At 44.6% G+C, this 15,437-nt stretch overlaps 1 protein-coding gene across 1 annotated transcript in view; it reads left to right on the forward strand.

The window, feature by feature from the left end:
• The first annotated feature begins 5,439 nt into the window (after window positions 1–5,439).
• The window catches only part of CUL1 (cullin 1), a 45,897-nt gene continuing 35,899 nt past the window's right edge, over window positions 5,440–15,437 (forward strand). The window contains exon 1 of the mRNA XM_081881794.1: window positions 5,440–5,640. The gene's annotated coding sequence lies outside the window, so the exon portion shown is untranslated. The remainder of the gene's footprint in view (window positions 5,641–15,437) is intronic.

Raw genomic sequence — 15,437 nt, forward strand, 5'->3', positions numbered from 1 at the left:
ACCGAACAACGGGAGCTCACCCCATTGCAGGGATTCGAACCGCCGACCTTTTGATCGGCAAGTCCTAGGCGCTGTGGTTTAACCCACAGCGCCACCCGGTGGTTCATAAAAAAAACTTTTTTTCAAAATGCCTGTTTTAAAGGTCTTATCTTACTACACTAGGGATTATATAGCTACATATGAAATTCCATGCATATCACTTAATATCTTGACCCTCTTCCACAAAAATAGCTGTTTACTTGACCATTTTCCTATGTCGTGAAGGCTGAAATTTCAGCAAAGCACGTGACTTTGCTAGACTCTTTTCTTCTTTAGGCAAGCATACCTAGATGCTTAGGAAGGTGAAGTAATTTTAATCTTAATATTTTACTTTTGTATGTTTTAAAGTAGGATTGTTAATTTTTCTTAATTTTACTGCTGTGGTGTTTTTTTGTTTTTTGTTTTGGTAAACCACTTTGCAGGTTTTTTAAAATAAATTTTATTAAATAAATAAGCAATAAATATAAATAAAATAACACAAACCAAAACTCAATCCATACTGTAGATTTAAGTATCTGTCCATAGTCGCCTACTTGTTATCAGAGGCTCAGAATTCACATTCCTTTGTAAGAAAATATGAAATAATGTAAAACCATTTTTGCAGACAAAAATAAATAAATATCAAGGGGGGGAGTGACAAGAAATTTTCCGCACAGGGTACCACCTGACCAGTTGGGCTTCATGGTGGAAGTCTCCCTGGTCAGAGCTCCCAACTGCAAAATGAGTTAAAATACTATTAGCAAGCATAACAATAGGGCTGTAGTTATTCCTTGTGATTTATATCTGCTTTCCCCTATTGTTGCAATACTGTTCTCACCTCCTGCCTCAATCCCCTCAGCTTCCACTGGTCCAGGTAATGACACTGGAACATCTTCTGGGTGAAGGAACCTATCCAGGTACAAGTTGGCTTCTGTTCCTGCCTCTTCTCTTTTGTTGTGCCAAGAGTAGCCGGCAATGTCCTCCAGTGGCTGGCGGGAAGCAGAGCTGGAAATAAAGCCTAGTGTGCAGCGAAAGCAAACCTTGGAACCACAGTGGGGGGATCAGAAGTCATATTAGATCAAGCGAAGGATGAACTCAATTTTGGTATGCAAGAAGTGTAAATCATCTTTAGTTCGCTTTTGGAATGCCTTGTGTTGATTACTATATATTGTTTGATTTGGTCTTTTTTGTTTTGTAATGTTTTTTATATTTGGAAACCAGTAAAGCATAAAAAAATGCACCCGGTGGAACGCCCTCCCACAACAACTATCTGACTTTTAGAAGACATCTGAAGGCAGCTCTGCTTAGGGAAGTTTTTAATGTTTGATGTTTTATTGTGTTTTTAATATCCTGTTGGAAGCTGCCCAGAGTGGGGAGGGCGAGGCCTGGAGTGGTGGGCAGGTGGACAGACGGGGCTGCTGGGCTGTGGCCTTGCTCCGTGTTTCTGGTTGTTCTGTGTGCCTTTATTTTTAGGTCTCATTATGATTACAGAGGTACTTCAGGTTACGGTAAGTACTTAATTCATTCCGGAGGTCCGTTCTTAACCTGAAACTGTTCTTCACCTGAAGCACCACTTTAGCTAATGGGGCCTCCTGCTGCCGCCGCGCCGCCGGAGCACGATTTCTGTTCTCATCCTGAAGCAAAGTTCTTAACCTGAAGCACTATTTCTGGGTTAGCGGAGTCTGTAACCTGAAGCGTCTGTAACCCGAGGTACCACTGTACATGGAAATTGTCTTGTGTACTTTGTGTTCTATTTATTGCCCATCTCTCTTGTAGTTGCAATGGGACAACTCTTGACTTGCTGTAAGAGGCCTGGGGGACTTCCGGGTTGGTGCCTCCGGTAATGGCGGAATTCCTCTGATCGGGAGGAATTTGCCCCGTGGGAATTTGGGTCTGGCCATCACGGCGAAGGCGGAGACCCGCAAAAAATCACAGACGGGAGAAGCCTGTGAGCGTGGGATTCGGCGGGCACCTTTTGCACCTCCCCTAATTGCGGGGAAACCCGGTTTTGGGGGTCCGGAGCAACGTGGGGTGAGCAGCGCGGTGCTTGGAATCGTCTGCTTCTTCCACAGAGCGAAGCCGCATAGCTGTTGCCGGAGAGCGCTGACTTTTTCCTGTGGACAATTTGATTTTAAAGTAATTACCCGTGAGTAGAGCTGAAGCGGGAGAATTGGATTTCTAAAAGTTTAATTTGGTATCGTAACGGGGAGGTTCAATACAGGAAGTCCGCCTTCCCCTTTTGTAAATAGACTGAAGCATTGAGGCTGCAAGCTGAAGCCTTGGAAAGCCTATTGTAAAGGACTAAATTTCCATCAGTAAAGAACATACCCCCCCCCTTGGAGGCAGGAGAAGAGGGGGGGGGAGTTGTGAACTGAATATGCCTGCGGGAGAGAGTGAAGAGAGTTAAAATACCGCCGCTCAGACCCTGGAAACGGGCTGCTAGCAGGACTGACGTTCTTTGGAAGGCTCACTGACAGCGATTAGAACGTTCGTTGACAGCTAGCTAATAAGAGAAATACATTGTTTCTACTGTCTCCGTCTGCTTTTAAAAAGGAGTAAAAGTAACTGAAAATTGAAACTAACTTCATTGTTTGAGCTGTGTTTAAAAGAGGACATTATTAACTAATATAAACAGAAACTGTTTCCCCCTAGGGGAAGCTTTTGAAACTATTACAAGAGCTGGGCTGGGGAATTTCCAGCTGCAAGATAAAAAGCTGTGAGACTCTGGGACTGACCTTGAATCGGTTAAGTGTTATGGCAAATGGAAAGGAAAAAACGGACTAGTCAATTCCTGAAAAAACATTAAGGTCTGGGAGGACTTGGCAGCAATCTAGGAGAGCCTCAATATCAGGCCCCCCTGCTTCTTCCGCTATTGCTTTTGTAACTGTATATTTAAAATCAAGAGGAATGTCGACAGAAGAGGCCTTAGCAGTTGCATTAAGTAAGATAAGTGATTCACTGGAACAGCTTAACAAGAAAATAGATGTGACAAATGCAGAAAGTATAAATAATCTGGACAAAAGGTGAATATCAATACAGAAACAATCAAGAAATTGATACAGGAATCTACTCTGATACGGCAGACTGCGGAGGAAGTTAGGGAGAAAGCCGTTGCTGCTGAATGTAAAGTAACACAATTGGTGAGAGAAAGAGTCCCAGCCTTACAGAGGCAACTTGATGACCATAAGTCGACGTTTGCTATGATTGAATTTAAAGAAAAACAGACGAATTTGAGGATCAGAGCCCTACCTGAATTGGAGAAGGAAAGTTTGATAGACTTCTTCACACAGGAATTTGCTGATTTTGGGGACTTGGATCTGGGTCAAGAAGAGTTTAAAACTGTGAGGGCCTTCAGATTTGGAAGAGCAGGGAAAAAAGAGAACAGAATAAGAGACTGTTGGCACTACCAGAAGAACCTAGAAGTACAACAGCCAAGAGTGGAAATTTTTAAAGACGTCCCGAAATAGCTTTTGGATCTTAGGTCTAACTATGGAGATTTGGTTGCCCTGCTAAGAAGGAATAAAATCATCTTTAGGTGGGAGTTTCCCCAAGGTCTATTCTTCAGCTTTAAAGGAAGGAAAATAAAAATAAGATTAGTAGAAGACAAAGTAAAGTTTTTGTATAAATACGAAGAAGATTTGCAGAAGGGACTTGGAAAAGAGCTAAGAGCATCAGACAGAAGATCACCAGGTTGATGGACTATATGGAATTGGCGGAAATGACTGGCAGAATCCGAGACCAGGGAAAAGAGTCGGTGGAAGATTGGAAAAAAGTTTAAAGACTATTTATAGAAATATTGTAAAATTAATGAATGTTAGAAAAATGTTGGAATGAAGTTATATGGCTTTAGTAGAAATGTTATAAGGAATTAGGTATAAATAGATTATTAGAGTATTAAAGGAAAAATAAGTATTAAAGGAAAAATAAGGTTAGAATATGTTAAGATAATTATAGGACAGAAAATAGAGGAAGATGGAAAGGAATTGCTGAAACAATTAATAGAAGTGGAATAGGAAAAGGGAGGTGTGAGGAGGTCGTTGAAACAAGTGAATGAAAGATAAGATACTGAAATTGTATGATGTGTGCTAAACTGTTTTTGTTTTGTTTTGTTTATTGTGTCAGTGTTGTGTAATTTTTTTATATTGTATTGTACTGTCTTTTTTTTCTTTTTTCTTTCCTTTTTTGTAGTGTTTAAAAGTAATAAATATTATCTTTTTTTAAAAAAAGAGAGGCCTGGAGCGCTTTTCCCTGTGGAAAGGTGGCATACGAAGAGGATGAAGACGACGCCGCCTGCATTTTTATCCCAGGTTCTGGGATGCAGGGCAGCAGCAGGGCAGCCTAAAGCGACACAGCTGCACCTTCGTCCTGGCCCCGAGGACTCCAACTCCCAGCATCCTCCGGCGCCGCCTGCCGGAGGGGCGCCCGGCCAGGCCTGGGGTCTCCGGCCCCGCTGCCCGCGACGCGGCCCCGCTGCCTTGGCCCCTCCCGGCCTCCCCCCGGGCGCGCAGGCGGAGCAGAGCCGGCAGGCCGCCCGGCGGGGCCCTGACGCAGAGATGACGCTCCGGTGACGCGACTCCTCGGCGGCGCCCGACCCGGAAGCGGAAGAGGCGGGCTGCCTTGGCCTGTGTGGAGACGAGGCCGCCGGGCCCTGCCTGCCTGCCTGCCTGCCGGACTCTGCGAGGCGCGCGCCATGGTGAGTCGGCGGGGCCCGTAGCCTGGGGGGCCGAGGCCAGGCGGGAGTCCGGCCGGGCGCGGGAGGCGGCGCGGGCCTGGCCGGGAGAGAGGCCCGGAGGCCGCGGCGGCGGCGGGGGCGGGGGCGGGGGCGCGGGCCTGGTCGGGGCTGTGGCGCAGCCCGAGAGGGAGGGAGGGAGGGAGGCCGGGGCGCGCGCGGGCTTCGCCGAGGGGAGGGCGGGGGTTGGCCGGGGCCGCTCCTCCTCCTCCTCCTCCTCCTCGGGAGTCTGGCGGCGCAGGGGGGCCGCGAGGGCGGGCGGCCACGAACCGGCATCTCCTGCCAGCGCCTCCGAGGGAGGCCTCGCGGGAGCCGCCCGCCCCGAGTTCCCCGGGGCTCCGTTGCTGTCCCCCGGCGGCGCCCCGGAGCTTCCCTCGCTCGTTGGTCCCGTGTCCTCGCGGAGAACGGAAGGGCTTCGGTCGGCGCTGCCTTGGCCTCCCTCGGGCGCCGTCGGGGCCTGGCCTCTCCCTCGCCGCGCCGTGGCTCCCCCCCCCCCCCCGTTGGTCCCCTTGGCTCTCCGCAGGGACTCCGAGGCTCAGCTGCGCCCGCCTGGGGATCCCCTTCGCCCTGCTTAGGGCGGCTGCTCCGCCTCGCTCCCTCGCCCAGAGATCCCTTTTCCCCTCGAAACCCGCACGTTCCTTAGGCGCGCCCCCTCCGCTTCGCAGTCGCTTTGTGGTGGACAGGAAGGAAACACGACTGCTTAGATTTCGTTTCCCTGAGGAAGCAAGCGCATCTCTGCCAGACGCGCAATTCCTCTTAAATTTGCTAATAATTCATTCCATTGAATCCCTGCTTTAACTGTCCTAATAAGTAGCTGTATTTTGAGAGAGAGTGTTGATGTTTGAAAGCTCATCTGCCAGACACCTTAATCAAGAGTGCGGGCTGAGAGACTGGTGAGGAGAAACCTATACTGTACTGTGCTATTTCTGGATTATGTATGTTTTTTTTAATAAAACCGCACTTTCGTAGCTCCTAGTGGAGTTCCCGTTTAAAGTCTTTCATACAAACCCCTGAAATTTGCCGTATTTCAATAGTAAAACAAAATTAGCCAGTATACATGTTATATGTACCCTATCTGAATAGGTAGCATGGGAAAATGTCATGGTTTGTTAGGGATTACAAGATTGATTGATTATAGCACATTGATTTCTGTAGTATGGGAAAACAAAAGTATGAGGCTTTGGGAGGGTTGTGGTTTTTTTTACCCAGCCTAACCTACATCACAGGGTTGTGCAAAGACAAAATGGATAAGTGAGGGAATTATGTAAAGGACACTGATTACATTAAATTGTAAACAGCCAAACTTAGTATGGTTTGTTACTGTGGTAAAACATTTGCATGTAACTTGCAATGATAAGAGTATCATTCAGTCTCTAGTTTGCACTTCTGTATTAAGTGGGGCGGGGGGGGGGGAATGCTAGTGCATTTTGGAAAAACCTAAGACCTGACATTCTGTTCTTCAGCAGGAGATAACAAGGAAGTGCATACTCCTAAGTAGGTTAGTGGGATTGTGGAACTATTTCCTGATCAGACAAATTGAGTGAAATCTACTTTCAAGCATGATTAGGGATGTCACTTGCATAAAAGCATGAACTGGGGTAGTATTAACTGCCACCTCCAAAATGTTCTTCTTGTTCACTGCATTTGAAATTTATTGGCAAAATGGTATTGTGATAGAGACGTGATTTACCTAAAAAAAGTACAACATAAAATGACTCATCAGCATCTTAAGTTGGGTGTAGAAGTGTAGCTTTGTGGTTGGTGGACTGTAAATAAATTATATTCTCATGGAAGAGTATCTCAGTAGAACCACCAGGGGAAACATGTATATATAATGAAATGTGTGCTATTTTTCTTCATAAATATCTCTTTATTACAGACACTTGTTCTTGGGGTACTTTATAATCAATTCCTATATTGCTTTGCTCAAAACATGCTCTGAGGCATGTTAGATGACTTGTTTATAAGCTATTCTTTTTTATTTGTGAATTAAATAATTGCTCCTTTTTCTACAGTGGATCAAGTGTTAGCATAATTTTGCAAATGCTCACATTGTAATAATTAGGAGAACCCTTATGTGAGACGTAATAATACTCTCTGAGTACACTGTCAAATAGGTTAGGGCCTGTGGATCTGAGTCATGGTATATGTGTTCAGAAGGAGACGTTCAAAACACAAAACAGTTGAACAGAAAACAGTAGCTGGAAAGGGTTTTTTTTTCATTGCTACACGTTTTCTGTATTCAGATGAGTTCCTCTTTTACAAAACTATGTGCAAATAAGAAATAAGACACCAATATTGAAGTACTTTAAAGCTTTCTTGTGTATAACAGTGCAGCATAGGCTACTGGCTCTATTACCATGACTCCTTTTGATCTTGCCAGTTCTTGTGCATCTTCTTCTCTCTTGGTTTCTTTATTTCATTTTACTTTTTTAAAGTTTCCATTTTTGTTTCTGAAGCACGGTGGATATTCCATCTGTTTCAGCTTTAAAACTGTATGTTACTGGTTTACAAGAGCCAGTGTGGTGTAGTGTTTAAGAGCGGTGGACTCGTAATCTGGGGAACCGGGTTCGCGTCTCCGCTCCTCCACCTGCAGCTTCTGGGTGACCTTGGGCTAGTCACACTTCTCTGAAGTCTCTCAGCCCCACTCACCTCACAGAGTGTTTCTTGTGGGGGAGGAAGGGAAAGGAGAATGTTAGCTGCTTTGAGACTCCTTCGGGTAGTGATAAAGCGGGATATCAAATCCAAACTCTTCAACCTCTCTTGGATCTGAATTGGGTTGATTACCTATTTAAATAAATATTGCTTAATAAATTATATGAGCTGTAATAGATTGATCAAATTTACGTGGATGTGTGTTTAATAAAGTAATTGCACTGAAGAAGACACAAGCTTTGACTGTGGTGCAGTATAAATGGTCAATAGAAAATATATTCCATCTTCTGAGACAGCACCTGCAGTTATTGTAAATACAGACAAACCTTGGTTCTTGAATGTAATTCGTTCTGGAAGCCAGTTTGGCATATGAAATGTTCGACAACTGAGGCACGGCTTCCGATTGGTTGCAGGAGCTTCCTGCACTTAAGCGGAAGCTGCGTTCGGCTTCCAAAAAACGTTCGAAAACCAGAACATTTAATTCTGGGTTTTCGGCATTTGGGAGCTGAAACGTTCCAAAACGGAAGTGATTGGGAGCCAAGGTTTGACTGTACTTTTTAAAAATGAGCTTTTCTTAAATAAAAGGGGTTGCTCTATACCAGGGGTTGGCAAACTAAGGGCTGCGGGCCGGATCACGCGCAATTGCCTTCAGGATCTGGCCCACGGACTGTCCGTGGATCGGTGTGGGGATTCTGTTCGTTCGGGCTGCGCCATTCCCCCCCCCCCGTGGCATTCCACCCCCCCACTGCAGTGGCACCTCCACCCTCCTGGATTCACCCCGCCCTGCCTAGAGGAGGAAGGGAGCTGGGCTGAGTGCCATTTTAAGAACCCCCTCTCTGGAGCCAGCCCTTTCGTGCCACTCATCTTCCCTCCGCTGCTGCTGCTGTCACTACTCTGGTGCTCCTGTGGGCCAGAGAGTGGAGCAGATGAGCTCGCTCTGCCTACCCACGAGAAGCAGAAGCAGTGGTGGTGGTGGTGGTGGCAGCATCAGCCCCTGGGAAGGTAAGCACTGGGGTTGGGGGGTGGGGAGGAGGACTACTTGCCCCCCTCGCCTCCTCTTCCAGCTCCCACCCCCCCGGTGCTTATTGTCTGGCCCACCACAAGGTCTGAGGGACAGTGGTCCAGCTGCTGCTAAAAAAATTTGCCAGCCCCTGCTCTATACTAATTGGCTGCAGGGCAAATGGAGGTGATGTAGCAGGGCCATTTGGGCCAACTCTCATGTGCAAAGGGGGGCCCCTCAAATTTAGATAGCAATGTTACCTATCATAAACCCCTGTAAATACCAAATCAGTCCTGAAATTATGTACCTATAACATAGTTTGTGGTTTCACATAATGTTTGCAGATAAACTGCTGTAGGATTTTTTCAGTCAAGTGATTTTTTACATAGGCTGGTACCTGACTAAGCACATTCTTAACCATGTTTACTAAGGAGTGAGACTGCATTTACGTGGGGCTTCTGTTCCGGGCACCTGCATGCGTACGTGAAATCATGTATAATGGGGAGCACCCTGGAGAGTCCTGGTGGCTCACGAGGAGAGAGCTCTTCAAGCTCTGGAGAGGGTCTCCTTGCAAACCAGGAGGACTTTCCAGTATGGCCCCGCCCCCATTTCTGGGATCCCAGCGTTGCACATATGTGTGGTTGTGTGCAAATAGAGTATGCACAAATGGGGATTTGCCTTCTAAATCAGTCATTCTATTAATACTAGTGGAAGTTTTGTAATTCTGTTCATTGAAGTTAAAGGTCACATGCAAGCCCATCGATGTCATTGTTCAAAACCCCCTCTTTATGTCAAACAACTTGACTGGTAAAGCGATCTTAGGCTGCTCCTCTTGTACAAGCTGATCAACCCCAAGTGTGAGCCCAATGCTAAAATTGGCTCAAAAATTAACAGCACAAAATTATGCATGTTTCCTGAGAAGTATGTCTCAGAGGACTTAGTGTCTAGTAAGTGTGTGCAGGATTGTAGACTTGTATGCATATAACGGAGGCAAACTGACAATGGACAATCTGTGTTCAGCTTCAAATTGAACAGGGACTGTGTGTGGAGATTATTGCATTTCAGGAGGCTTGACTGGATGGTCCTTGGGATCTCTCCCAACTACAATTCTGTGATTCAAACCAGTGTGCATATTGTCAGAGACAAATAGATTCTGACTCTTCATTGAACCCCCTTTGCATAAAATGTGTTCTGTCTTCCTTTGCAAATACTCTTTTGTTCTGGGTAGCCCATATACCCTTATGAAGTGTGAAAATGTGGGAAAAGGTAAGACTGGAACCTAATCTGGTTGGTGAACAGAACAGTGTACAGTGGTACCTCGGGTTACATACGCTTCAGGTTACAGACTCCGCTAACCCAGAAATAGTACCCCGGGTTAAGAACTTTGCTTCAGGGTGAGAACAGAAATCGTGTGGTGGCAGCGCAGCGGCAGCGGGAGGCCCCATTAGCTAAAGTACCTCAGGTTAAGAACAGTTTCAGGTTAAGAATGGACCTCCAGAACAAATTAAGTTATTAACCTGAGGTACCACTGTATTGGTGGGGTGTCAATTGAGCAGCAAATCTCCCAATTATCAGGACACTATTAGCTCCCCCTCCCCCATTAATGTAATTAAGAATGTCCTCTTTATATTATTCCAGGATGAACACTGTTAGTTAATAATGTTCTGTAATTTTCTGGTGCATTTAAAATGTGAAATTATATGTTCTCTTAAAAAAAAAAAAAAGCAGGCTGCGCTGAGAAAAAATGTAGTAAGCATCAAATCTTATAAATAATAGAGAGATTCTTTCTGTGGAAAGTAGGAAGCAATATAGATATGGCCACTTCTCTAACTTAACTGCATAGCCTGCTGTGTTCAAAAGGCATTAGATTGCATGTTAGGCTTAATATACATGGCCTTGGTATTCATACTGTTCTACACAGTATCATGTGAGCTTGTACATGCAGTTCTGAAATCAGAGAAGTATTGCTCTGCTTCTAGTGTTGTTCCCCACCCGCTTTGGGGGCAGGAAAAAGAAAAACACACAGCACTCAGTTGTCTTAAATGACTTTCTGAATCCATAACCAAGAATCTGAGATCACATAACAGGTGCCCCTTAAAAGAAATATCAGTCAAGCCTAGAGAAGGGTACCCTAAAATTGAATTCTGATTTTCTTCTGTATATTGAGTTTGGTTCTGGAGTCTTGCATTCCAGTCTAAGCCACAGTTGCCTTACATAGGCATCAAGCACATAGGATATTTTATTCTGTATTTTCTAAACAAGGGTTTGAAGTGTATGTTCATTCTTCCTAATGTACATGTTCTAGGGATAGTGCCTAAAGCCAAAATCGCATATAGTCAAAACACGTTAGGTACAATGGCGGGTGGAATGCCAAGGTTTTATTTCTTTTTTTTTTCTTTTTTCTTATTTCTTTAATTTTTGTTTTAATTCCTCCAAGCACATAAAGCTGAATGTGCACAAGTTAAAGGTGTGTCAATTTTGAGTGTACTGTACTTCATCTCCCTTGTTAATATTCTAATGTTTAATGCTGGTCTCAAGCATCCCAGAAGACGAAAGAAGAAGAAAGAAATACAAATAAAGTAAATAGGAGTAATATCTATGTAGCTTAAGATTTTTAAAACATCAGCATTGAATGCAGGTATAACTTGGTTATGATAGTATTATATAATCACTCCTCTGAAATGCAGTTTACATGTGTTTCTGTGATAGGTTTAATAGAATCATAGAATCATAGAAACATAGAGTTGGAAGAGACCACAAGGGCCATCGAGTCCAACCCCCTGCCAAGCAGGAAACACCATCAGAGCACTCCTGACATATGGTTGTCAAGCCTCTGCTTAAAGACCTCCAAAGAAGGAGACTCCACCACACTCCTTGGCAGCAAATTCCACTGTCAAACAGCTCTTACTGTCAGGAAGTTCTTCCTAATGTTTAGGTGGAATCTTCTTTCTTGTAGTTTGGAACCATTGCTCCGTGTCCGCTTCTCTGGAGCAGCAGAAAACAACCTTTCTCTCTCCTCTATGTGACATCCTTTTATATATTTGAACATGGCAATCATATCACCCCTTAACCTCCTCTTCTCCAGGCTAAACATGCCCAGCTCCCTTAGCCGTTCCTCATAAGGCATTGTTTCCAGGCCTTTGACCATTTTGGTTGCCCTCCTCTGGACACTGAACAGTTTGTCAGTGTCCTTCTTGAACTGTGGTGCCCAGAACTGGACACAGTACTCCAGGTGAGGTCTGACCAGAGCAGAATACAGTGGCACTATTACTTCCCTTGATCTAGATGCTATACTCCTATTGATGCAGCCCAGAATTGCATTGGCTTTTTTAGCTGCCGCGTCACACTGTTGGCTCATGTCAAGTTATATAACGTAATATACGTTCATGGAATTTAGTAGAGGGTTTATTCAGGGGAGCTCTTCCTACCTATATCTGTATCCAGTAAGTGTTTAACTGTGGCATTTAATTGGTAATGTCTTATCTCTCACCTAGCCTTTGGTGAAGTGTCATTGCACACTTGTGGTATTCAGAATCAGAAACCTATTGGTTATTCTGATCTGTGAACAATTTGGGGCACTGTTTTTACATCATTTTTCATATTGAGAAAATTTCTGCCTGTTCTTCCAGCTTCCATTCTAACTATATGAGCTTAATTATAAAATTCAAATCAACAGTTCTTTTTCCACACCACTGAATTTCCACATCAGGCTGAAATTTTAACGTTGTAAGAGAGAGTGACTGGTTACCGAGTCAAGAAGACAAATTTTTGTAACACTTTAATTAGAATAGCAAGCTCTCTGTTACATAAAATAGAAGCTGTGTAACAAAAGATATTAACTAGCATGCATGGGTACCTCCAGGACCAAGAAGGACCCTGAGCTGTGTGTGACATTTGTTTTGGTTTAGGCTAACTCCCCAAAGTTACAAGTCCTTTTAAGGGAAACCAGCTTTTACAAGATCCAAGAGGCTTACTTTTGTCTCAGAAAGGTGTCTCTACCTATGTTATGCTTAATGTCATTGTGTTTCTTGTTTTTTAAATATCTAGCAAAGGCAACAAGATTTTGTATTTTGCAGAAATAAGACATTTCTACCTTGTTCTGATGGCTGGCTACAAATGCTCTTATTCTTGTATTGCAAGGGATTGGACTAGATTACCCTCAGGATCCCTTCGAACACCACAATTCTATGATTCTATGATTCTAACTACAGAGAAACCCAATAGGTCTCATCTTATTTATTTAAAGCATCTATATACTGCTTAAAAGATAGCATTTCTAAGAAGAGTACATTAAAATAAAACATATGGAGGATAAGACAAAGAAAACACCAAAAATCAAGCAGAAACCTGACTTCTACCCTAAAATGCCTACTGGATGGAATAAGGAAGTCTTTGTCACCCACTGGAAGTTAAACAAGGAGTTTGCTTCCCTCTGTTGGGAGGGAGGTCCACAGGCTTAGGCCTACAGCACTGAACACAGTTACCTTCCTGGTGCTACTAAATACTGTAATACCTCTGCAAACATCCGCCCTGTCTAGCGTCCATTCTAGCGAACGTCCGTGGCAAACCCAGAAGTACCGGAACGGGTTACTTCCGGGTTTGCTGCTCGCGCATGTGCAGAAGCTGAAACCGCTCTAAAGTTGCAAAGCTGACGGAACCAACTTACCAGAAATGAAAACTAGGGCTGGGTGTCATATTGTTCAAAACTGGTTTGAAGTCTATCATTTTCTTCTTTGGCAATCACTTGTAGCCAAGTAAGATTGTCTTCCATAAACACGGGTTTAACAGTGAGTCAATAATAATAATAATTTGTTTGTTTGTTTATACCCCGCCCATCTGGTTGGGTTTTCCCAGCCACTCTGGGCAGCTTCCAACAAAATATTAAAAATACAATAAAACATCAAACATTAAAAACTTCCCTAAACAGGGCTGGCTTCAGATATTTTCTGAAAGTCAGATCGTTGTTTATTTTTTTGACATCTGATGGGAGGGCGTTCCACAGGGCAGGCACCACTACCGAGAAGGCCCTCTGCGCGGTTCCCTGTAACCTCACATCTTACAGTGAGGGAACCGCCAAGGAAGGCCCTCGGAGCTGGACCTCAGTATCTGGGCAGAACGTTGGTGGTGGAGACGCTCCTTCAGGTATACTGGGCCGAGGCCTTTTAGGGCTTTAAAGGTCAACACCACCACTTCCAATTGTGAACAGAAACTTACTGGGAGCCAATGTAGGTCTTTCAGGATCATTGTTATGTGGTCTCGGCAGCCACTCCCAGTCACCAGTCTAGCTGCCGCATTCTGGATTAGTTGTAGTTTCCAGGTCACCTTCAAAGGTAGCCCCATACAGAGTGCATTGCAATAGTCCAAGCGGGAGATTAACAGAGCATGCACCACTCTGGCGAGACAGTCCACGGGCAGCTAGATTCTCAGCCTGCATACCAGAAGGAGCTGGTAGACAGCTGCCCTGGACAGAGAATTGACCTGCACCTCCATGGACAGCTGTGAGTCCAAAATGACTCTCAGGCTGCGCACCTGGTCCTTCAGGGGCACAGTTACCCCATTTAGGATCAGGGAGTCCTCCCTGTCCCCTCTCCCCCCACAAAGAGTACTCATGTCTTGTCAGGATTCAACCTCAATCTGTTAGCTGCCATCCATCCTCCAACTGCCTCCAGACAGTCACACTGGACCTTCACACATCCTTCCACGGTGGGGACATAGGATTCTGAACAACATGACCAGTCCAACGAAGTTAATGTTGAAGAATCATTGCTTTCACACTGGTATATTATGATATTGGTTTCATAATTTTTGACCTGGAAATATATTCTGTATCAGTGTGTGTGTGTGTGTGTGAGAGAGAGAGAGAGAGAGAATGCAGTATTCATGATGTGGGGAAAAATTTGAAGCCAGCCAATGCCTCTACCTGGCTCCATCCTTATTTCAGACATGATATATCAGTATATCACGTTGTTAGCTGGCTTCCAAAATGGTCAAAGGCCTGGACAACCAAAATGGTCAAAGGCCTGGAAACGGCAACCAAAATGGGCAACCAAAATGGTCAAAGGCCTGGAAACGATGCCTTATGAGGAATGGCTAAGGGAGCTGGGCATGTTTAGCCTGGAGAAGAGGAGGTTAAGGGGTGATATGATAGCCATGTTCAAATATATAAAAGGATGTCACATAGAGGAGGGAGAAAGGTTGTTTTCTGCTGCTCCAGAGAAGCGGACACGGAGCAATGGTTCCAAACTACAAGAAAGAAGATTCCACCTAAACATTAGGAAGAACTTCCTGACAGTAAGAGCTGTTTGACAGTGGAATTTGCTGCCAAGGAGTGTGGTGGAGTCTCCTTCTTTGGAGGTCTTTAAGCAGAGGCTTGACAACCATATGTCAGGAGTGCTCTGATGGTGTTTCCTGCTTGGCAGGGGGTTGGACTCGATGGCCCTTGTGGTCTCTTCCAACTCTATGATTCTATGATTCTATGATTCTATCACGAAGTTGAAAACCAGACATCTCCCAGCCCTACTGTTAGTCTCTGCATAGCTCTATCCTTATTTCGGACATCGTGATATATCAGTACATCACTGTGTTTAGCTGGGAATATATAGCGATGTTGAAAAACAGATATTGTGCGGCCCTAATGAAAACCATTGATCATGAGCATAGTTTAAGCTGTTGATTATAGGTGTACCAATGCTGTTGATTATGGGTTATCAATCTGACACAGCCATTCTATTCCACCCAGCTCTTCTTCCCCTCCCAACAGGCAGCATTCTGTGGCTACTAAGTGTTCTCCGTCCTCATTGGGCTGTTGTTGCTTTTTTAATTTTTAAAGTTAGTATTAATGCAAACCATAGGATCCCTTTATGTCTGCTGATGCTGCCATCTTGTGCATGGCTACATAAGTGGTGGTAGTCAGAAAATTCAACTGGAATTAGCGTCCAGGATAATGATACTCCAATCCAGTTACATTGGCCAGGTGGTGTTGTGTTTCGCTGTAGAGTGGGAAAGGCACTAAGTCCATAAGAAGAGCCTGCAGGA

The sequence above is a fragment of the Podarcis erhardii genome (genome assembly GCF_964252035.2).
Source record: "Podarcis erhardii genome assembly, chromosome: 12".
NCBI classification, from domain to species: Eukaryota; Metazoa; Chordata; class Lepidosauria; order Squamata; family Lacertidae; genus Podarcis; species Podarcis erhardii.